The following is a 23263-nucleotide window of genomic DNA, read 5'->3' as shown; positions in this document are numbered from 1 at the left end:
AATAATAGCTTTTGAATGATTGAATGATTTTCTGTCCCATTCAGAGAGACAAAGATTTCTGAATATTATTTGATCTACCTCTGCGGTGTTGCCTGGAGCTCCATCCTGTACATTCTTCTGAACAACTTTGACCTGAAACCAAACAAAAACACACACAGTTAGAGCAGTTATATTATCAATATATATTCAGCTTTTTTATCTAGGGTAGAAGTGGACTCATTGGTAAAATTAAAAATATTTACAATTGAAAAAAAACTTCTTGTCTTGAGACCAGCAGCTAAGGAACTAGCTGAGTGATTAGTTTGCAGTGGTAGTTTGAGCTTGGCATGTCAGCTATGTGAACTCGACATGGCTTGCCTGCATGTTTTCATAGACTAGCAAGCGAGGTGCAACCAGGTGACAAAATAAAGGAAAAACATGAATAAATGAGTGAGAACGTAACCAATATAAATACTATTGAAGGTGTTCTGTACGGAAGCAAAGACTACAAACATGATTCGTCCCCAGATCTCTTATCTACTTGAACCAAGGGAGGTTTTGGAGCGCGGGTGAATGAATTCCTGCATGTTTTTTGACATTCTTTGGCCTCGCCCACTCAGGTTAAAGTTAACAAAAGGATTATTTCTGCCTTTGGAGGATCGTGGGATCAGTGTCGGCAGTAGGATCTGCTTAACAAAACAGCATTCAGTGATTGAATGTCATCTTAGATTTCAGATTATATCTTTTTCCTTTTGATATTTATTTAACCAGGTACAGCATGTCCTAACAAGGTTGAAAATCTCTTTCGCCAAGGGAGCCAAAAGAGAGAAACTTGAAACAGACAAAGCAATACAAAATGAGTCAAACGGATAAAACAATACTAAAAACATAACAATAAATTGGTTAGTCTCATGTTTCCAAACTGTGATGCACAGAGGCTCCCAAATGCTATTGATTTCCAAATTAATGGATATTTGGTGTTATTTTTGGGCCAGTAAAATTATAAGAGAAACACTGTAAAGTAAGGCTGTAGAGGAAATTACTAAATTGTTCTCCTAATTGATGTGTACTGCCTAATATGCCCTGAGTGCAGTCACACCAGCATTATCCTTCAAAGTTATTGTAATAAGTTGGTGCGTTTGAAGACATTTTTGTCACACAGGAGGAAACAAAGCCGACCAAGTCACATGTTTGAAGGTTACCTTGACTCGAGGCAAGAAGGGATTGTGCCTCTTCGGTTTCTTGACTTTGGTCTGAAAAGAACAAACAGAATGACAAACAGTGTTATTACAGTAAAGAATTATGTTGAAGGCTTTAACGTTTCTACAATAGTAATTGCATTAGAATGAATGCTTTACTGTCATTGTCAAAATTTAGCTAAACATTTAAAATTTAGGATAAAGACCTCCTCTGGTTTGTCGTTGCCATCCTCGTCTTTCTTTTCCTCTTTGGATTCGTCATCATCTTTCAGCCCTTCATCATCAGATGCAGCCTGAAGTAAACAATATACAAATAAACATATGGTGACATAAATAATTAGAAGCTGGAACACAAGTACAACAATATGAACTTTGGCCACAATGTAGTTAAAAGGATAAACATTTATTCAAGAGTTAATATATTGATGTACATAAAGTAGATCATTCAATATGATATCATATGAAGAGTAGAGTCAAAAACAACACAGTAGCCACATACCTGAACTGCAACACGTGACATGAATGGATTATGATGCTTGTGTTTTTTCACTTTAGTCTGGAAAGAAAATGACACAGAGAAAAATCTGTTAAGTGACATGACAAGCAAGAACTGGAAGAACTTTTTAAAATATTAACATTTAGTGTACTCCCCTTGTCCTAAGGGTATAAAAAATGACCCGCTTTTATTAAACTCCAAATTGAATTACCCAAATCTGTTTTGCATGAAGCCACAACCTGTTATTCATCACAAACTTTGTGAATATCTGAGTTTTTCCTCTTCACAGTGCACACCACTTGTTTTTATTACAACACATCTGTCATAATTACTGGTGTACATTTTTTTTTTAGCATTAAACAGCACTTGTATAGCCTAAGAAAGCACCAGGAATGCGTACAAAATAGTGTTAAATGCATTTTATGAAGGGAAACAGTAACAGTCTTGATCCTTTTTTGGCATTATGATATGTGATATTTTCTTATAAACTGTACAAAGAGAAACTAAATTATATAATACTAGTCTTCTCCCATTTTTGAACCTTTGCCCCATCTCACAGGGTGTATATATAACAATAAAAGGGGCCAGTGGGTAGTTATCCTCCTGCAGCTTTAAGCTCTGTTGTTGTGGTTGTAGTCCAGGTTGATGACTGGCTTCCTGTCCCCAATCCTCAATCACTGATCTCATCTTTTTTGTGATGTGTGCTCAGGAGAACCGCATTCTTGTTCCACTTTGGGAGGTAAGAAACTAGAGCGGTGGTGGAGGTAAAGGCAAAGAAAAGATTGGAAAGGCCTCTCTTCCCCCTTGTTCTGAGGAATGCAGAGAGGAGCTTGTTCAGGCTTGTTTTTTTTCTAACTATGTCCATTAGGCTGATCTTCCTCTTCAGGCTGAGTTATACGAGGTGAAGAAATAGTCACACATAATATCTCCTGGGCTCTTCTCCGGGCCTCCACCGGTCAACTTCCATGTGTAGACTTTCATCATCTTCAAGTGTGACTGGATTGTTCATCACAGGCTCCCATATCATGATACCAACATTTCCTGGCTATGTTGGGTATATACTGATGGAAAGGGCGGCAACCTTTTGACAAGAGAGATTAATGTCAGTAATTAGTGTCAGTGTCACAGAAAACAATGACATAAATTAATGATATTACAGCAATACATAATAAACTGACAGTAAAAACCTCTTAAATTACAGATATGAAAATAAAAAATTACCTCTGAATGGAACGAGTTGCTCATCCACTGTTACTTCAGGCCAAGGGTTGTAGAGGTAGGACAGACGCTCCACCAACTTCTCCCAGGTCTCTCTTATGGCCACCAGTTTGTGTTTTATAGTCTTGGTTATCAATGGGGAACTGCAGGTCTTGTAGGCCCTGAGATCATCTTTCTGTGTCCATCCTGCCCATTTCATTTTGATGTTCTTCGACAAAAATGTCTCTTGATCTGAAGATGATGCATCATACTCTGGGTTGTATCTTTCCCCATCTTCTTCTTTCTCAAACACCTTCTCCTCCTCTTCTAAATCTTTGTTATCTTGTTCCTCCTGGACACCTGAAAAAAATCTGATCGACGAACTGTTGGGCACCAAAACGTGTACTCATGGCTTCAACAAAGAGAGAACTGGGGGTTCTGTCATCTGCAGAACCTTCAGTCTGTGTGTGTGTGTGTGTGTGTGTGTGTGTGTGTGTGTGTGTGTGTGTGTGTGTGTGTGTGTGTGTGTGTGTGTGTGTGTGTGTGTGTGTGTGTGTGTGTGTGTGTGTGTGTGGTATATAACTGATTTTATAACTGCTGTTTCAAAAATGCCCCTGGGGCAATATTTGTGCCCTGGTGTGTACAGCTTTCATGGAAACATGAACAAAGTTGATGTTTCACTTTTTCTAACATTGGGCTCACTCTAGGAAAACTCATCAAAATTCAAGTTGAGAGTTTTCTCTGCTGTTAATCATTGTTGTGCGTCATTTTTTACCCTCAAGACACAAAGGTCAAGTTGATACTGTCAGATAATGTGGAATAAGATTTTAAAAAACCTGAAAAGCTGCTTAAGGGGTTTTATATTAGCTGCTCTCATGTGACTAATGAAAAAAGCGGTTTCATAAGCCTGACAGTGACAATAGCTCGGAGGTGGCACACGTGTTTGCATGGCTCGGGTATGAGAGGGCTGATAAGAAGGAAGCAGGAACTACAACAATTAGATCCTGGAAGAAAAAGCTGCTGTTGATACCCTTTGTGTTTATTTTCACCTGCAGATTCAGGTCACATCGCACAGGTGATGAAGAAATCTGTTGATCTCTGTATGAAGATCATGTGCTGAGGTTGAAACTAAGAGTTTGATGAAGATGAGATAAACTTACAGTTTTGCTCTCTGGAGGATTAACTTTGTCTCCTTCTCCGCCTTCAGCAGACTCATCTTCTTTGAGGCCTTCATCATCTGATTGGTTCTGCAGCAGATGAAACATTTTTTTTCAACAAGTCAGTGTTGTTTCTTTATGTGTGCAGTCTGTGTTATTCTAGAGTTTGACTGCTAAAGACTAGTGAAGACGAAGATGATTTTACTCATTTGAAACAGTTAACAGCCAAAATTTTAAGACAATATTCAAATTATTTTCATTAAATGGAAAATTATAGGCCAGAAATTGCACCTGTTCAGTTTCCTTCAGATCTGTATTCATTTTAATGTGGATATAACAAATGTCTAACAAATGAGTATTAAATAATGCCACTTGAACCTGTTGGTAGATTAAATGTGCAAAGAAAACAACTTTTTTTCTCTTTAAAAATCTCTCTTTAAGACATGTTTGACATTTTAAAAAATACTATTCCTGGAATAATCATTTGTGTCTGATATGTCTCTCCACAAAAAATGTAAATTACCTTCTTAAAATGACAAGTTTCCTCCTACTTCATTGAAAAATACATAATCTTTGCAAATGCGTTTCGTTTCAAAAGGTTACTACTGGACACAAGAGGTCTTCTACTTTACTGTAAAGTCCAATTTTAGAGAAACTTCCCCTTTCAGTAGATGAATGTGGAAACAACCTTACAGTGTCACACTCTGCACATCACTATTCAGTGAAAGTAAAGCATCTAACTGAAGGAATAAGAAGAAAAACACGTGCTTGAGTGGAAGAGGACTTTAAACTTCAATAGCGTCAATATCTGATATTCAATAATGAATAATTATTGGTCCTAAGTATCAGCAAACTCTTTCATCAGTCTAGCCTTTTCTAGTCTATGTGAAAGTCCATACCTGACGGTTGTTCTTCTCCTTTTTCAGACCATGTCTCGCTGCTCGGTTCTGCTCCTAAAAACAAACCAGGACAGTTTCCTAAACCACGAGGGCTCATAGTGCAACAGCTCATCAATACACACACAGATACATTATCTGGTCCAAAGTGACACAAACAGCCACTATTCCCACAACACTGAAAGCTTACTCTACCTCCGCAGGAGTTTCTGCAGGTTTCTCTTTCTTCTGTGTGGAGATCATGTCCTTGTTAAGCTGCAGAGGACAAATACAGGAAAGACATTTTATTCCAAAACTGACACACCCGATATTTAAAAAAAGTGAAACCCTTGTGTAACCTTTTCAGCGTATACAAAGCATGAAATGACACAACTTCTGACTCTTTTTAAAGCTTTGTTGTTGCTTGATATGCTGAGTCATGTAACTATTTTAATTTATATTCTAATAGACTAATCCAAAATCTATGTAGAGTAGAAATATAAAGAAAACCAACATGAAGTATCATTTTATAAATCTGAGAAACTATTCAAACTGTACCTTAATATCTTCAGTTCCTCTTGTTTTCACTTTGTCACATGTACCGTTCGTCTCCTGTGAAAAAAAACCCTGTAGCTTTAGCGACAGAATTTCACAGAAGAAGTGTATAAATATATTCTCATGCAGACGACATGAAGACGTGAGCGGCAGTACGACTTCTGGCAAACCTCTTCAGTTAGTCTGGCAGGAACTAGCGGCGAGTCACTTCTTTCCTTCCTCTCTCTATGGATCATGTTGCTTTTGACCTGACAAGGACAGAGACACACACACACACACACAACCAGAGTCACACACTGTCCTGCAGCAAGAGGACAAAGGGTCTGACTGTGACCAGGCAGAATTTAAAAGGAGGTAAGTGAATGAATGGAGGATGTGGCAGACGTACAAAAGAGGAGGAGTGTGAAGAGAGAGGGTATTTTTGACAGAAGTTGATCAGCTGTGTGTATAAATATATATATATGTGTGTGTGTGTGTTTGTGTTTTTGTGGTCACTGATGACTCATGAGCTATGCAAAAAATAGACTGACCAACTTCGGCTTCTCCTCCACTTGTTTCTCAGTCTCCTTGAGCGTCTCTGTCTCTTCCGTGTCTTTCTGAACAAATGACAATTCAATTCAATATTAGCTGCTAAACTGTCTCAACCAAAAACTGATTACTTGTGCAGTGATTTAAAGATCATACCAGGTTTTTTTTGTGTGCAAGTTTTAGCCTCTCAACAACAAATAATGTACTGTGTATGTAAATGGAAGACTCTAATAACATGTTTGACATCAAATCTGTATCAAAAAAGTTGCTAGGAGCTGATTTATTGTAGAGAAATGAATGTAAAATAGTGGATGATTCTAATAATAGAAGAATTAAAATCAGAAAATCAAAACCAAACCAACATTTTATGCAAAATAGTTTTATATCTCTGGTATAGTCCTTAAAGTGTGCAGCACATCATTACTGCTCACAAAAATGAACAAAACAAATTCCCCTGATACGAACATCGCCACCACCAAATCTTCATCAGAGTCTCAGCCACCTAAAATCATCATCATCATCATCATCATCATCATTGAGACGATCTCAAAAACACCTCCACCGTCACCAAAGACACTTAAAACCGTAGTTACTTTATTTCCAGAGCGGAAAAGGTTCAGTTTGGACTTGGCTCCCACCACAGTGTTCTGAGATGAAGGGAAACGTCATCAGAGGCTTTAAATAGAAGTTTCAGTATCTTTGATATTTATTTTGCTTTGTGAGCCATTTGCTGTATTGGGCTCAGAAGAAAAGACTGTCATTCAGTTTTAATAAAATAGCTTGTTAGCATTGTTAGCCTCTTCTGTTGATACTAAGAAGACGGATGATCAGAGGCTGCAACACCGGGAGGAAAACACAGTCACCCCCCGTCTACTGAGGAGCCATCAAAGAAAGGATGGAAAATTTAATAAAGAGAGAGAACAGCTAATGGCTCAGTAATGCTATGAATGCAAACAAACTATTCATTTCCTGGACAGACAAGGAGATTTCACTGATCATTGAGCATGTCAGATGTAATTTTTGTGATCACTTGCTGTCAGAAACTACGCAGGTTTCAGTGCTTCCCTGTTTCCATACGAATTGACAGTTCGTTTTATGGTGAACAGTTCGGCCTCGTCTATTCAAAATGTTGGAGAAGCTGATTACATTCACATTCAAAGCTTCCTTGCTCACTGCAACCTTTACTTGAAAGACTGAATTGATGATGATTTCAACAGGAGCAGGCATGACCAGACTTGTTAAGCTAGACTGCCTTTGCTTCAGGATACTTTGACATCTGCTGAGAGATAATTCCTTCCCACTGACAGCAACAAATAGACAGGCAGAGTGGAATATGGATTGAAGACCTCAAGATGAACACATGATTTTCAGCCTTTTCTGGTGTTAAACAACTTCTGTTGACTGCATGCTTATATTAATATTGATAAGAACCCAAATCAGGGATAACAAGCTCCAAAATGATGAGTTTGAGTCAGTTGTCAACATCAGCACCTCTTCCAAATATCCACCGAGCTACCTTTGACCAAGATAACAAATAGTTTGACTGCATGTGAAACAGCATGATAAGGAAGCTGCAGGCTTCCCCTTGGTGAACAGCTTAATAAAATGTAGAGGCTCTTTCCTTCAATTTGGAAAGTTTCTACTGAGAGAAATGAACAGTTTAATATCTTATAAAGCACCTGTTTGTTGCCTGACGACTTCTCGCTGCTCGCAGGTGTGTCCTCGTCATCTGAGCCTGTCTGCTTCTCATACTGAAGAGAGAGATATATAGAGAACATATAACTTGTCAAAAAGAAACTTCCTTTATTTCACCATCTACTGTAACACTATCAAAAGATGACAGTCTATATCTTTCTTACCTTGTTTGCAGATCTAAATGGATTCAGCTTCGTCATTGCCCCGGCCAGTTTATTCTGAATATGACATGATAAAAGAAAAAATTATTATATAATAAATAACAAATAAAGACCAAATACAGAAGTTAAACCTCGAACTACAAAAACTTAACAAACTTGTTTGTGACCAGGTTCTCCATTGTCCGATGTTTCCTCAACGTCAGGGTCCGAGCTCTTCTCCTGCAGAAGGAGTCAAGTCAATATTTATTGTAAAATAAAAAGCTGTAGTCATTGTCGTCATATTTTAATATTTGGAGACTTTCCTACAGGTGATATTATTAGAATTAGGAGGAGTGTGCTGAGGGGGAAAAACAACATCTTACCTGTTTGTCAGTGTAAAACGTGCTCTTCATCATCGCACTGAAACCGTTCTGAAATCAGACAAAGACGGGACTGTTACTGACTTTAAGACGAACTTTTGCAATTTATGATTCTAACCAATTCAAGACCTGACAAAATGAATTAGTAAAGCTTGATTTTACATGAGTCAGCTAGCATTAGAGATCTTTTTGTCAAACTATTGTTTCCAATGACAAGAACAACCTTCACAGTCATCAATTTGATTAATTTGAGTAAGATTGTGTATTTTTTGCCATTTAGTGATTATAAATCTACTGATGGACAAAAATATTCAAATAATATAAATACATATCAACCATCCCAGCCTCCTGTCCACTTAATAAAATGATCATTGAGCTGATTGTCACCATAACAGTGCATTAAACGTTATGTCTAAACATTTTAAACTCACCTGCTTTGATTTGGGCTTCTCTGTGGAAGAGAGACTCTCATTTGAGTCTCCTGAGTGTTCGAGCTTTTCTTTATCCTGATAGAGCACAAAGAAAATTATGAGCATGTAAACAGAGTATTGAAACTTTATATTTACTGTAGGATGAAGGATTCACTGTGAGAGAAAATGACCTGAGATGAGGAGGAGAAAGGATTCTTCCAGGTCTTTGATGCCACTCCGCCCTGACAGAGAATTTCAAGAAGTTGAAGTTATGAACTGACAAACAGATATTTTGTCTTCTAATGTTAATCCAGTGCAGATCTATGTGAACCCAATACATAAGAAGAGGGTTTAAAAACAGGCTGGCAGTGAGCTCAATCTTTCACCTTTGAAGATTTCTCTGCAAGACTGTCACTGCTGGCAGAGAGTTCACTGTCCACATTCAAATCATCCTAAAAACAGAGAAACACCAGAATGTAAAAACCAATACAAAAGAGTTTAATGTTTAATTTCATATTAAAATATCCTCCAGGCCTGCAGACATGGGGAGAAAGAGATTACAGGTTAAAGTCTGCAATAATGAATACTTTAATACTTTAAAGTTCAACTTTATTATTCCTTTTTTCATTTTTGGATGAGAGAAACCAGTGGAAGCAGCTAGGAAATACTGGAACCAAAATACCAGGGAGACAACAAAACAACCAATATTAAACTTACCAAAAAATGCCAAAATCCACCTGAAATTATCTACCAAATCTCAAATAATGGAAAAACATTTTCAATCAAGCACCCTCTCCCTCTCCATCACTGGTATGAGCTTCAATACATGTCTATTAAAATTAAAATAAGTCACTTAAGTCTTCTTCATTAAATCATGCTTCATTCACGTTTCCAGAAATTATCCCTCAAACAGGATTCTTAAGTTTTTCAGACTGAAATTTGTCATTCATGATCTTGAATCTTACCTGAGATTTGGCACCTAAGAGCTTTGATTTTTTGAACACACCGCTGAAGATTCCTCCTTTCTCCTGAGAAAATATAATAAAACCAACATTTAAATATTACTATACAGACTGACTGGTGTGGTTGATGATGATCAGTCAGCTTTAACAAATCTCACCTTAGTGTTGCTGCTCTCAGATAAATTATCAGTGCTGCCTGAAAGTTCACTGGGTTCAGACAAATCATCCTGAATGAGAGAAGCAAATTATTATCAATAATTTTCTAATAACATGGTTTAAATGCAGCTACTCTCCATTACTCACCTGAGACTGCGCCCTCGCTCCGAAAGGCTTTGGGGATTTTCTAAACATCCCACTGAATATCCCACCTGTCTCCTGCAAAAGAGAAAAATATTTTCCTTTTTGAGAAAATTTCCAGAAAGTTTAAAAACATTCCTCTGGTGTTTGATGTCAGATGAACAGGCTGTGATTTAGTGCTTCACACAGCAGCCGATACTCCTCTTCTAAATTGCTGATGCATGCATGTTTACCTCGCCAAACCCAACACACATGAAAACGAGAACAAACTCTTCTCAAACTTTCCTTTCAATGAGTTAAGTTCTACACAAACAGCATAAAAACAAGGTACAAAGCTGCTGCACCCATATTCAGCCCGGAGGAAGGATGTGATATCAAGTTCAGACGGAGGTAAAAAGTAAAGCATATAAATCAAGCTTATGTAATTTTAGTTACTGAACAAATATTGCTTTAGAAAGTTTAACTCACATTTTTATATTGTGTAATCAGGCTGTATAATATATAACCATAAATTATATATATTTATAGGAATAATTACACTATTTTATTGTGAGCTGTTGCAGAAATAAGTTTTATTAATATTAGTTAGGCATCTATTATTTCATTAACATTTACAGCACTATCAATATGTTTATGTGTAATGTTCATGCTCCCTTAGCCTCGGGGTCATTTTAGCTCCAACCTGTCGTTGTTTTAAAGGGGAGAGGGGTGAGAGTGAAGCTGGGTGTTTTAAAAAACCCCATACATCAAGACTTAATTCATTATATTAGACAAGACGATGGCTCTTTGCTTGAATAACCACACGGTGCATCAGTGTTTCTATTGGCTGATTGTGTGAATTCACAGGATTGAACAAGCTGAACAAATACATGCTTAAAGTGTTCAGTTGTAGTGTCAATGGAAGTAAAAGGGAGATTAAGTGAATTCACATAGAACAAAGCGTAATGAGGTTGATCTGCACCTTTATAGACAACAGTGAAGAATAAAACAATGTATTTTGTTTGTATTTGTTTCCATCGGTTTATATTTTGATATTTTCTTTATATTTGCGTATTTAGTTGGTGCAGACGGAGGAGTCTGACTTTGACAAAGCTCACCTTAGTGTTGTGATTCACAGACAGATTGTCGGTGCTGCCTGACTTCTCGTTGGGTGCAGACAAATCATCCTGAACAAAAAGAAACAAACGTCCTACTAATTAATTTTGTATATTAACACAAAATTAAAGGTGAGATAAGTAAAAATGTGCACAAATCTCACCTGAGACTGTGACCTCGATCCGAAGGGCTTTGGGGATTTTTTAAATAAACCAGTAATCCCTCCTTTTTCCTGTAAAAAAAAACAACAAAAAGTCAAATTAAAACTACAGTTTGACAACATTTGCACACAGGGGAGGATTTTAGTAAGGCACCCCTTCTTTTTTACTTCTTGTTTGTACCAATGAAGAATAAAATAAAATCACTGCTGTGGTATTTTCTGAGCTGATGCAGCTGTTAGGCAGACAGGCAGGGATTTAGTGTGTCACACAGCCATCTATAAACTGCTGATGAGTGCAGGTTGTAGCTCGCCCCTCCAAAAACACACAAAAACAAAACACAACACAGCAGAGGTCTACACATCAAGCGCTTATATAACACCAGATTCACCCAGTTGATGTTGTTGGCTAACATTAAGGAAGCACTCAAAGTTCCTCTTTAAAATGATATACATCATATTCTCTAAATAAAATGTTTCTACACTCCAGCTCTAAATGTTAACTTCATATCACAATTTAAAAACACCAGTATTAAGAGGAATATTTATGTAATTAAAACAATATATAATGTCTTACTTTTTATTTCTAAAAGGGATTTCTAATTTGAGTTTTTTGGGGCAAACTCTACCCACATAAATCATTTTTCAATCATTCCCCAATTATGTCATTTTATAGCTAGTAACAAGAGTCTGAAAAACATTTAAATCATACTGCCAAATGTCTCTGCAGCATTTTATCCATTTGTTCTTTCTTTATTGCTACCTTCTTTATGTTTTTCTACTATTCTAAGTTTGTGCTACGCTGGTTTTGGGGAATCTACTGTACTCATTCTCAGGATTAATCTGGATTGGATTGTAATTATTCTACTTTTTGTTCAAGCTGTGATATCTGACTAATGACTGGTTTTATTGATTAAGATGTCTTTAAAAAGCTGTGTGTGTCTGTGTGTGTGTGTGTCTGTGTGTGTGTGTGTGTGTTTTGAAAGCTTTTACATTTTAAGTTTTGGCCGATGAGACTCACCTTAGTGTTGGCGTTCTCAGACAGACTGTCATTACTGGCTGTGAGCTCGTTCTCCAGAAGATCCTGAAACACACACGATTATCTGTCAGCCTCTTAATGAAATAACACAACACTACACTGTTCATATCAGGCATTTCAGCTGATAACTGTATTGCCCAGATGAGGACATGTGATGGCAGACTGTGTCTCACCTGTGAAGGCCTCCGAGCATGTCGAGGTTTGGGAGATCGTTTCAGTATCCCGCCCAGCACACCTGATTTGTCCTGAAGAGGAAAAGTGGAGATGAAGGTTTAGTTTCTAACTTCTAACTTCTGTGTAAAATATTACCGAGCACAAAGTGAGCTCACCTTTGATGATTTGTTGTTTTCGGTTAAGTTGTCACTACTGGCAGACACATCTGGACTCTGAATTGAGATGGTGGCCTAAGATCAGATCAGTAATTATTATTAAAATCATTAAGATTGGAGACACTTACATTTAATGTTGTGAACAGGCCCGACACATATTGCAGGTTGAACTTTAATATTGCGGAAATCAGAATAACAAACAATGTAAAAGCAAACAAACAATAAATGCACCAATTGACAATATTAACAAGTTTTCTCCTTTTGTTTCTCCTTCTCACACCTTTATGTTGCTCTAATATCAAGTTTTTGTACATATTTTGATAAATTACCCTTCACCTTATTGATGCTAATACAGCACAATGTTACAAAAAGGAATGCAATACATTACTATTTTCATTATTGATTCTTCTGCCCATTTAAAATAAACAAACTTCATAGATAATGGACACTCTTGCACTTTATGAATATGAACGTCTTTTTAATTATGACTATTTTAATAATCCAGGCCCATTCATTTTTAGATTGCTATTTATTACAGTACTTTTTTCTTGTCTTTTAAGAGAAAGAATCATTTGTTTTGTTATGTATGGGGGTGCATATTGAAAATGACAATAAAAGGAATCTTAAATCAAAACCTATTCATTTCATTTATCCTATATATAATGTCAGAAATTTTTACAATTCTCTGATTAAAAATGTAAAGAAAAGCAGCAGGTCCTCGCATTTGAGAAGCAGGAACCAGTTTTGCATTTTTCTTTGATAAATGACATCGACAACCAATCAAAATGGTCAAAATAAATGTTTAATTTTCTGTCAATCAGCCTATCGTTTCAGCTTTTTAACAATAAGGAGCCACATGTACCACACAATGAGTTCACTTAAGGTCACTACAAACCTGTTGTTGGCCCTCTTTGGCAGATTTGGCTGGCTTCTTGAACATTCCTTTAATTACACCTCCAATGTCCTGAAACATTAAGAAATCAACATCACTTTCACTGATATCATGAGATATGACAGGTAAGGTGAAACAGGAACCAAACCGCTGTCCCGTCTCCTGACGCTCACCTTTGTGCTGTTGATGTCAGTCAGGCTGTCGTTGCTCTTTGAAAGTTCACTGCTGGTTGATATGTTGTCCTGTAATGTCAACAAACAGCTTATGAGAGCAGGTGTAGTATCAAATTTAGTTTTTTTTTTAATTGTTCCTCACTTCAAAAATAGTTTTTATAAAGTAATAAAAAAAATAGAGTTTATCAAAGTTTTAAAGATAATGAACACCCAAATTCTTATATAATAATGGGCTTTTCGTGACAGATAAGACGAGTATTGAAGCTAATTCATTAAGTTCTTGATTCAAATTAAACAAAGATCTGTATGTTACCTGTGCTTGGACTGGTGGTTCTGCAGATTTGGAGGATTTCTTGAACATGCCACCAAACAAAGCAGCTTTTTGCTAAATCAGGAGTACAAAAACAGAATATTTATATATATAAAAACAAACATTTTGGTGCGTCTGAAACAATAAACTCCACTGGGGGTTTTTTTAGCGCTGGCATACTTCCCTCTTATGAGTGATAACAATGGGTGAAAGCTGTTAGTTGACTGTCATGACCTGCCATGAGTCAGCAGGATAAATCTGTCTCACTGATCATTTAACGTGACTGTCTGGTGTTTTATTTTCTAGTTCAGGTCTCACAGTCTGGCTTCTTGTCCACATTTCAATTCTGAACTTGAAGCTAGTTTCGTGTCTGGACTTGAATTCTCAATGAGACTAAATTTAGAGTGATTGTTTTGCTTCTAGCTCTGTGAAAAACTGATATATTATATTCCTGATTTGTAGCCAGTAAGTGCAATATTTTAAGCATTTGGACAGTCAGTCACGCCCTTTTCACTGACCTTTTTTCTTTCTTTTTCTTTTGAAAACAGTGTAATATCCGCACACTACAGAATAACTCCCAAAGCAGTTTTATTATTGACTAAAAGGCGTTATGTTACAATCCTACCAGGTGTTCATCAGGCAAAAGGCCAACATGCCAAAGGACAAGACGGTGCTGAGTTAATTACATCATGCCATTGTCATCACAGACACAACATCTGGCAACAATCAACACCTGAACAAGATCAGCTTTTTATCAAAGCCTGAAGAACATTTAAATAAAAGTTATGAAAGAAGGCTAAATATGTTGCAAAGTTTATACAATACAAAGTGTAAACATTTTGCAAAAATCTTAAAATAACCTTTAAAAGGACCAAATAGACCAAAGATTAAAAAGACAACATTTAAATATCAGTTCAAAGAGAAAAAAGGAGGTGGGTTAATGTTATGTGCTGATGTTTGTCTTTGTTATACATGATAATAAACAGAATATATTTGGTTTTTGGACTGTTTGTCATTATTTCACTTTTTTTGTGATTTTATGGACTAAATGATTAATAGTTACTCTAGAGTCATTAATTGAGACCAGCACTGTAGCTACAGTATCTAAAGACATTAAAATAATAAGTTTTAAGAACTTAATTATTTCTGTTGTGTGATTTTTATGTCGCATATTCCCATATTAATGTGTTTTATTACTGTATGTCTAACACAGCATCTGTAGTGGTTGACTTAATATGGGCCCAACAGCACATGTTTGCCCCATGGCCACATAGCAGGTTAATCCAGCCTTAACTACAGAGCATCGGTTTATACATTTTATTTTATAATTAGAGCAGAAAGTCAGCTTTCAACCTCATAAACATGGTTTAGCCAACACGATTAAAAAAATCACTGTTCACAAAATATTCAATATTCCATTACAACGAAAAGTCCAGAAGGCAAAATCCTTCTTTAAAAAAAGTATTACAGTAAAGGTACTGCAGTATTATGAGTGATGTGGTATGCAGTATTACAGTAAAAGAACTGCAGTATTATGAGTGATGTAGTATGCAGTATTACAGTAAAAGTAGTGGTTTGGTCCCTCTGACTGATATATTATTATATATGACATCATTAGATTATTAATAGTGAAGCATCAGTGTTAGAGCAGCATGTTACTGTTGTAGCTGCTGAGGTGGAGCTAGTTTACACTACTTTATATACAGTTAGCTAGTTTATGTATAGGACAACTTTATATTTAGTGGTTCCCAACCTAGGGGTGGGGCCCCTCCAAAGGGTCATCAGATAAATCTGAGAGGTCGTGAGATTATTAATGAGAGAGGAAAGAAGAGAAAACAAAGTTTTTGGACTTTTTCTCTAATCTTTGATTTTTGCTGAAATATTGGATCATTATTTATTGAAATTAAACCATGTGAGAAGTTTAGAGGGAAAAATCACTATTTGGTGGAGCTGTTAACAACTCATAAACATCTGAAATGTGAGCCCGTTATTTTGTAAAAGCTTGTTATATTATCCAGTGTGTCAAATCTTCATGTGCAAAGTAACTAAAGCTGTCAAATAAATGTAGTGGAGTGGAAAGTATAAAGTAGCATTAAATGGAAGTAACTCAAAATTATACTTCAGTGCAGTACTTGAGTAAATGTACTTAGTTACTTTCCTACATGTTGTAACATTATAATGTCTTTGGGGAGTTTCAGTGACACAGATTGAGGTCAGGTCTGTAAACTGAGCTCTGATAAAAGAAAAACCGGTTTGTTAAAGCGAACATTTGTGTAGTTAAAAAAACATCAACAAAGAATACTCACAGCAACTCCTCCTCCTCCATCACACTCCAAATCCAAATCTATTTTGTCGTACCGATCCTGTCAGACACACATTCATCATGATATTAAACGATGTTTTTTAAAAAGCGATTTACAAACTTAAAAAAGATAAAATACATTTCCAACAAATAATCTCACCATTGATCGAGTGAGGCGTTCACGTATCCTCTGACGACGTAGAAATAATTAAGTTTGTGTCCTCCGTGTTTATAGTCTACTGTCGGCTGTTTTTCACTCACTGCTCTCCCGGCTGTGAATGTAAAGATCCTCCCAGTTTGGTGAAAAAAATAGAAAGAAGGAGAGAAAAAAAGAAAAAAAAGGCAGACTGACTGGAGAGCAGAGACTTCACTCAGATCTCTCTGACTTCTGTTTATAATGCGGACATAATTGAAACCAGCAGATCCAGTTTCCCTCCTCCACCCTCTTCTTCTTCTTCTTTTACACCTGTATGGTCTCCAGGTGAAGGGGGCGTGGCCTGTCTCACCTGTGAGAAGCATAGACATATATACGTAGACGCCTCATCGCGCGCTGAGTCATACGTCGACGTCACCGCCATATTGGATGTGGCAAACTTGACAGATCGAGAAGATGCTCCATTCATGTTCACCTTGGAGATGTACTAACCGTTTTACGGTCGAAACCAGATCCCACAGGATTACCTTTCACGGGTAAGACTGGACAATTACTTTTGATTGTATTTGGTCATTATAACATTATTTTGACACAGAATTTGCCTACTTTGTGGAGTATCTCAGGGCGAAGAAAGTTATAAATGAAGAGTTGAAAGAGCGGCTTGATTTATTCTCAGGTAAAATGTTAATATACATTTGGAGACAATTTGAACTTAAGTGTATAATACTTTCCTATCTTTGTTAAGACTTCATAGTTGTTTTAAGGGTACTTACTAATTAGCCTGTGCTAATTCAATATCAGATCTTCCAATACACCTCCTGTCAAAACAGAGCCATGAATACAGTACACCAAGGACCAGAGGGAGTTTGCTGTTACTCTCCACTTACATGGTCCGAAAGCATACAACTATCTGAGAGAGTCTCTCCATATTAATCTCCCACATCCACATACATTGCAAAGGTATTGTTCATGTTAGTTGAAGCCATTTTTTCCTCTTTTTTATCCTGTTATGACTGAACAGAGTGAAAGGTGGCGATAGCTACACTTATCATTATTAACATTACCATGAATAAATAATGATAAAACAATAAATAAAGGGCCTTAAATAGATCCCACTCTCTGAGGTTAATTGTTTGCCGCTGGGTATCAGCCAATACTGCTTCCAGTGATCAGCCAAAAAAAAATCCTGATAAAGATACATTTATTGATCCCACAGTGGGGAAAATTAATTGTTACAGCAGCTCAAACAGATAGGGATATGACAAAAAAAACTATTTAAAAAACATATGTATACAACAATAATAACATTTAAATTTAAATTAAAAACTAAAAAAGGACCTTAAAGTGCAAATTATAGTGCAGCATTGTACAGTTTGACTGCAGTGGGAATGAAGGACCAGTGGAAGCGCTCCTTTTTTACACTTGGGGTCAGGCCAGCTGACAGTCTTGCCTGGGCCCGGGAAGAGATAATCTTAGATGGGCCCCCACGCACCCGGATTTCTCATTTTCCCTTGCTCTTCCTCTCCTCTCCTCAGTGTTGGGGAAGCTACTTTGCAAGCATACCTTGTAAAACTACATGTAGTTCAGCCTGACAGTAGTTTGAACAAACTACCCCTGGAGAAATGTAGTTTGTAAAACTACAGCTAAAAAAAGTAGCTTTAGCAACTACTTATACTCATTATACTCATTTAACTCAGCGTTAAATAAATCAACATGTGGTCTATATGAAACTAAATATAATAGCCTACAAAAAATTAGCAGAAATATGCCTCTCAACTCAGTTTTATTTTTTTAAAGAAAAAAAGCTGACATGTTGGTCAACATACTGTAGGTTCACCATAGACATGTTGGGTAATATAAAGAGAAAATGAAAATCCTACCCCAATACCCACATGTAAATCAGAAATGTAAATCAGTCAACAAAAAATGTAATAAAAAACCCAAAGAGGCAGACATATTCTAGATCGGTGTGTCTTGAACAACAATGTTGGCATGTCATGAAATGATTCATGCCTTTTTTTATTTTTTTTATTTAAAATAACATTTATATTATATAGGTCTTTTTTTTATAAAAAATATTTCATGTGCAGGTGGTCGAGTGGTTAGAGCACATGCCATATACGCTGCTAAATAAAGGCGTCCATGCCAACAAAAATATTTCATGTTATTGACCAAAATTGTAGTTTGTAAATTGAGTAGTTAAACTACAAAAAATAACCCAAAAAGTAGTTGAAATACTTGACGCAGCACAACATATGAATGTAGTTTAACTACCAGCAAGTTACAGCAAATTGTAGTTAAGCTATGTAGTTCAACTACGTGTAGTTTAAGTCTAACCAACACTGCCTCTCCTCTGCTCTTCCTACTCCTACTCTATCAGACTCGGTCATTTTAGTGGGCCATAGTGCAGGATCGCTGAAATACTTGGGTAAAGTTAGAAAGAGATTGGCAGATTCGAACTTCAGCGATCAATAGCTCACAAACGAAACATTGTTAAAACATAAAAAATGTCTCTTTCCTATCGTAGTAAGGTAGACTATTGACTACAAACTCATTTTCGCCAAAACGAGTCGTCCTCCAGGCTGCAGGAAATATATTGCTCTCTATGCGTTGCGGGCGGAGAGGCAGCGCTTAGGGACCGTCTACAAAGTGCAGTACCAAAGCGAAAAATATTCAATATCTCCACTTTTATTCACTGTAGTCTCACCAAATTCACTCCACACACCAACGGTCACCTGATAATCACACTACAACAGTTATTTTTACAAAATGTGCTTGTGTATAATACTTCAATATCATCACGTCATGTGCTGTCGTTCCATTGATTTCCCTTCAATAGCTTCAATATTATACACAGTAGTCTTCACTATATCCACTCCACACAACAAGGGTCACCTGATAATCAAACTACAACAGTTATTTCAGAAAAAAAATCGTTTTGCATATTTTTGGGGAATTTTATTGTGAAAAATCGTCAATAGCATTAATATTATACACTGTATACTCACCAAAATCATGCTACACAACAAGGGTCACCTGATAATCATACTACAACAGTTATTTCAGAAAATTTTGTTTTTGTTTATTTTTGGGTAATTTTATTGTGAAAAATCGTCAATAGCGTTAATATTATACACTGTATACCCCATCCTGAGGAGGGCGGAAAGGGCGCAGCTCAAGACATTGGTTGGCTTGGGACTCAGACCAGACCTTAGGATGGAATGCAGGATTAGGGCGCAGCAGCACTCCAGCATTCCCAGGCAAGAAGCGGCAGCACTCTTCATGCACGGAAAGGGCATGTAGCTCACCCACCCTTTTTGTCGACACAATAGCCAACAAGAATGTAGTCTTGAGCGAAAGCCATTTCAGCTCAACCGTTTCCAGAGGCTCGAACGGCCCATGCCGCAAGGCTGACAAAACCATCTCCAAATCCCATGGGGTGACACCCGGCCTCCTGGGAGAGGGAGCAACCCTACAAGCCCCCCTAAAGAACTGAGCAATAAGGTCACAACAACCCTGTGCCAGTTTACGAGGCCCAACATGGGCCGCCTTTATGGCTGCCACCGTCCCCCTCAACGTCGAGGGAGACTTGCCTGCCTCTAACAGCTCCTGAAGGAACTGAAGGATACCAGGGGCCATACAGGAGAGGGGATCCACGTGTCGTGAGGCACACCATGATTGAAACACCCCCCAACGATAGGAATAAGCAACCCTGGTCGAGGGAGCCCGGGCCCCCTGCAAAGTACCCACTACAGACTGGGGGAATCCCAAGGCTAGAATTTCGGCCCTCTCAGGGGCCATGCCCAAAGCCTGAGGCCCTGGGGAAAAGGATGAAAAAGAGTTCCCTCGGCCTGGGACGGGAGGTCCCGGCGAATGGGTAGCTCCCACGGTTGTCCCTGAAGAAGGGGCGGAATCTCGGCAAACCAAATCATCTGGGGCCAATTGGGGGCCACCAGGATGAGGCTGGACTCTCTGTAGGAGTTGGTGCAGGAGGAGGAACGGAGGGAAGGCATACAGGAGGCCCAGTGGCCACTGATGTGCCATCGCATCCGTCCCTAAGGGAGGATTGTCCCTCCCCATGGAGAAAAAGAGGGGACAATGAGTGTTCTTCCTGGATGCAAAAAGATCTGCCACGGCTGTGCCGTAGCGATCCCATATTCCACTCACAACCTCCGGATGCAGCTGCCACTCTCCGGGAAGGGGTCCCCCCCTGGAGAGCCGATCTACAGCAAGGTTCTCCCGACCCGGCACGTATGTGGCCCTCAGGGACTTGAACTGGGGATGAGCCAACTCCCATATTGCCCGAGCCAATCTGTACAGGCGAGGGGAACCTAGTCCCCCTTGCCTGTTGATATATGCCGCCGCTACTGTACTGTCTGTTCTCACCAGCACATGGCGGTCCTGTAGCTCTGGCAGGAAGTGCAGAAGAGCCAAATGGATAGCCTGCAGCTCCAAAACATTTATGTGCTGCGCTAACCAGGGTCCGTGCCAAAGGCCGCTGATGCCCTTGCCTTCGTGGACAGCCCCCCAGCCTACCAGGGATGCATCTGATGACACCACTGGCGACGCAACACACGCCCCAGTACCGTCCCACGTGCCAAGTTGGTCGGCCGCCGCCACCAACGGAGAGCCACACACAGTCTGCACATCACCAATACGCTGGCCTGCAGATTCCTCTGTGGGCAAAATCCAAGGTCTAGGAGGCAGCGCTGCACTGGGCGAATGTTCAGAAGAGCCAGGGGTATGACATGCACTGTGGCTGCCATTAACCCCAAGAGGCGGAGACATAGCCAGGTCACCCTGGCCCCAAGCCGGAACTGGGACAAGCAAGCCCTGAGGGCGGCCTGTCTCACAGGAGTCAAGTAAAGAGTCCCTGCCCTGGCATCCAAACACATGCCTAGGAACTCCGTGGACTGTGAGGGCTGGAGCCTGCTCTTCTTCCTGTTGAGGTGCAGGCCTAGGTTCTCTAAGTGCTGCTGGAGACGAGCCACATCTCTGCGGCACTGCCCCTCCGAGCGAGCACACATGTTGGCTGGCCTCCAAAAGGACCCGTAGATCACTGGAAGCAGCAGAACCTAATTGAGGTGGTCTTGGCTGTGGGGCTGGTCCCGGCTCCGCCGGATCATACCAGACATCTCTTGTGTGACCGGCAAACCGGTGTCACAAGCCGCCACGCTTTCACCAGCCCGGGTAGCAAAGACAGTCGCAGCAATCCAGAAAGGGGCCCATAGACCAGCTCTCCCAAACTCAAAGTAAGTGGATATTGTGCACACAAGCCGTCTAAACCCCCCCCCCACATATGGAATATGTAGAATGGAGAGATAGTCTTGACACGATATAAAACATGTGTTAGAATATATATTAATAATTTTTCCTCAAGCTATTTTTTTATATTCAAAGTCAAATGTTATCCACCAATAAGAAAATGTAATAGACCTAAGGAGAACACCAATGCCCATGTTGCAAATATTTAAATCACTCCAGTTCTGAAAAAAAAAAGTTTATTGTTTCAGACATTACTGTCAATACTGTAAAAGGAGCTCACACCTGAGTCAGAGTCATTTGAAAAGCTTAATAAATGGTTAGATTGCCATCACCTATCAATAATAATGAAAAACTATGTACAGATGTTTCAGTTGTGCAAATGTAGCATGATTTTGGTGAGTATACAGTGTATAATATTAACGCTATTGATGATTTTTCACAATAAAATTCCCCTAAAATATGCAAAAAGTTTTTTTTCTGAAATGACTGTTGTAGTATGATTATCAGGTGACCCTTGTTGTGTATCATAGTTTTGGTCATCCTACAGTGTATAATATTAACGCTATTGACGATTTTTCACAATAAAATTTCCCAAAAATATGCAAAAAGATTTTTTTTTCTGAAATGACTGTTGTAGTATGATTATCAGGTGACCCTTGTTGTGTATCATGATTTTGGTCATCCTACAGTGTATAATATTAATGCTATTGACGATTTTTCACAATAATATTCCCCACAAATATGCAAAAATATATTTTTTTTTAATGAAATGACTGTTGTAGTATGATTATCAGGTGACCATTGTTGTGTAGCATGATTTTGGTGAGTATACAGTGTATAATATTAACGCTATTGATGATTTTTCACAATAAAATTCCCCAAAAATATGCAAACTTTTTTCCCCCCTGAAATCACTGTTGTATTATGATTATCAAGTGACCATTGTTGTGTAGCATGATTTTGGTGAGTATACAGTGTATAATATTAACGCTATTGACGATTTTTCAGAATAATATTCCCCAAAAATATGAAAAAAGATTTATTTTTTTTATGAAATGACTGTTGTAGTATGATTATCAGGTGACCATTGTTGTGTAGCATGATTTTGGTGAGTATACAGTGTATAATATTAACGCTATTGATGATTTTTCACAATAAAATTCCCCAAAAATATGCAAACTTTTTTCCCCCCTGAAATCACTGTTGTATTATGATTATCAAGTGACCATTGTTGTGTAGCATGATTTTGGTGAGTATACAGTGTATAATATTAACGCTATTGACGATTTTTCACAATAAAATTCCCCAAAAATATGCAAACTTTTTTTCCCACTGAAATCACTGTTGTAGTATGATTATCAGGTGACCATTGTTGTGTATCATAATTTTGGTCATCCTACAGTGTATAATATTAACGCTATTGACGATTTTTCACAATAAAATTCCCCAAAAATATGCAAAAAGTTTTTTTTCTGAAATGACTGTTGTAGTATGATTATCAGGTGACCCTTGTTGTGTATCATAATTTTGGTCATCCTACAGTCTATAATATTAACGCTATTGACGATATTTCAAAATAAAATTCCCCAAAAATATACAAACTTTTTTTCCCCCTGAAATCACTGTTGTAGTATGATTATCAGGTGACCATTGTTGTGTAGCATGATTTTGGTCATC

General features: G+C 38.1%; 2 long non-coding RNA genes across 2 annotated transcripts; both read right to left on the bottom strand.

Moving 5' to 3' along the window:
* Nucleotides 1-111: 111 nt before the first annotated feature.
* Nucleotides 112-1412, bottom strand: LOC133990950 (uncharacterized). The gene is made up of 3 exons (XR_009926972.1): nt 1385-1412; nt 1182-1232; nt 112-132 (listed from the first exon to the last, which is right to left on the bottom strand). It is a non-coding gene; the product is annotated as an uncharacterized LOC133990950 (long non-coding RNA).
* Nucleotides 1413-8831: 7419 nt separating this feature from the next.
* On the bottom strand, nt 8832-9588 carry LOC133990325 (uncharacterized). The gene is made up of 3 exons (XR_009926959.1): nt 9577-9588; nt 8998-9063; nt 8832-8853 (listed from the first exon to the last, which is right to left on the bottom strand). It is a non-coding gene; the product is annotated as an uncharacterized LOC133990325 (long non-coding RNA).
* Nucleotides 9589-23263: the final 13675 nt, after the last annotated feature.

This window comes from Scomber scombrus, chromosome 11 (genome assembly GCF_963691925.1).
Source record: "Scomber scombrus chromosome 11, fScoSco1.1, whole genome shotgun sequence".
Lineage (NCBI taxonomy): Eukaryota > Metazoa > Chordata > Actinopteri > Scombriformes > Scombridae > Scomber > Scomber scombrus.
The sequence above is the reverse complement of the archived record's forward strand: the minus strand, read 5'-3'. Positions and strand labels throughout refer to the sequence as shown.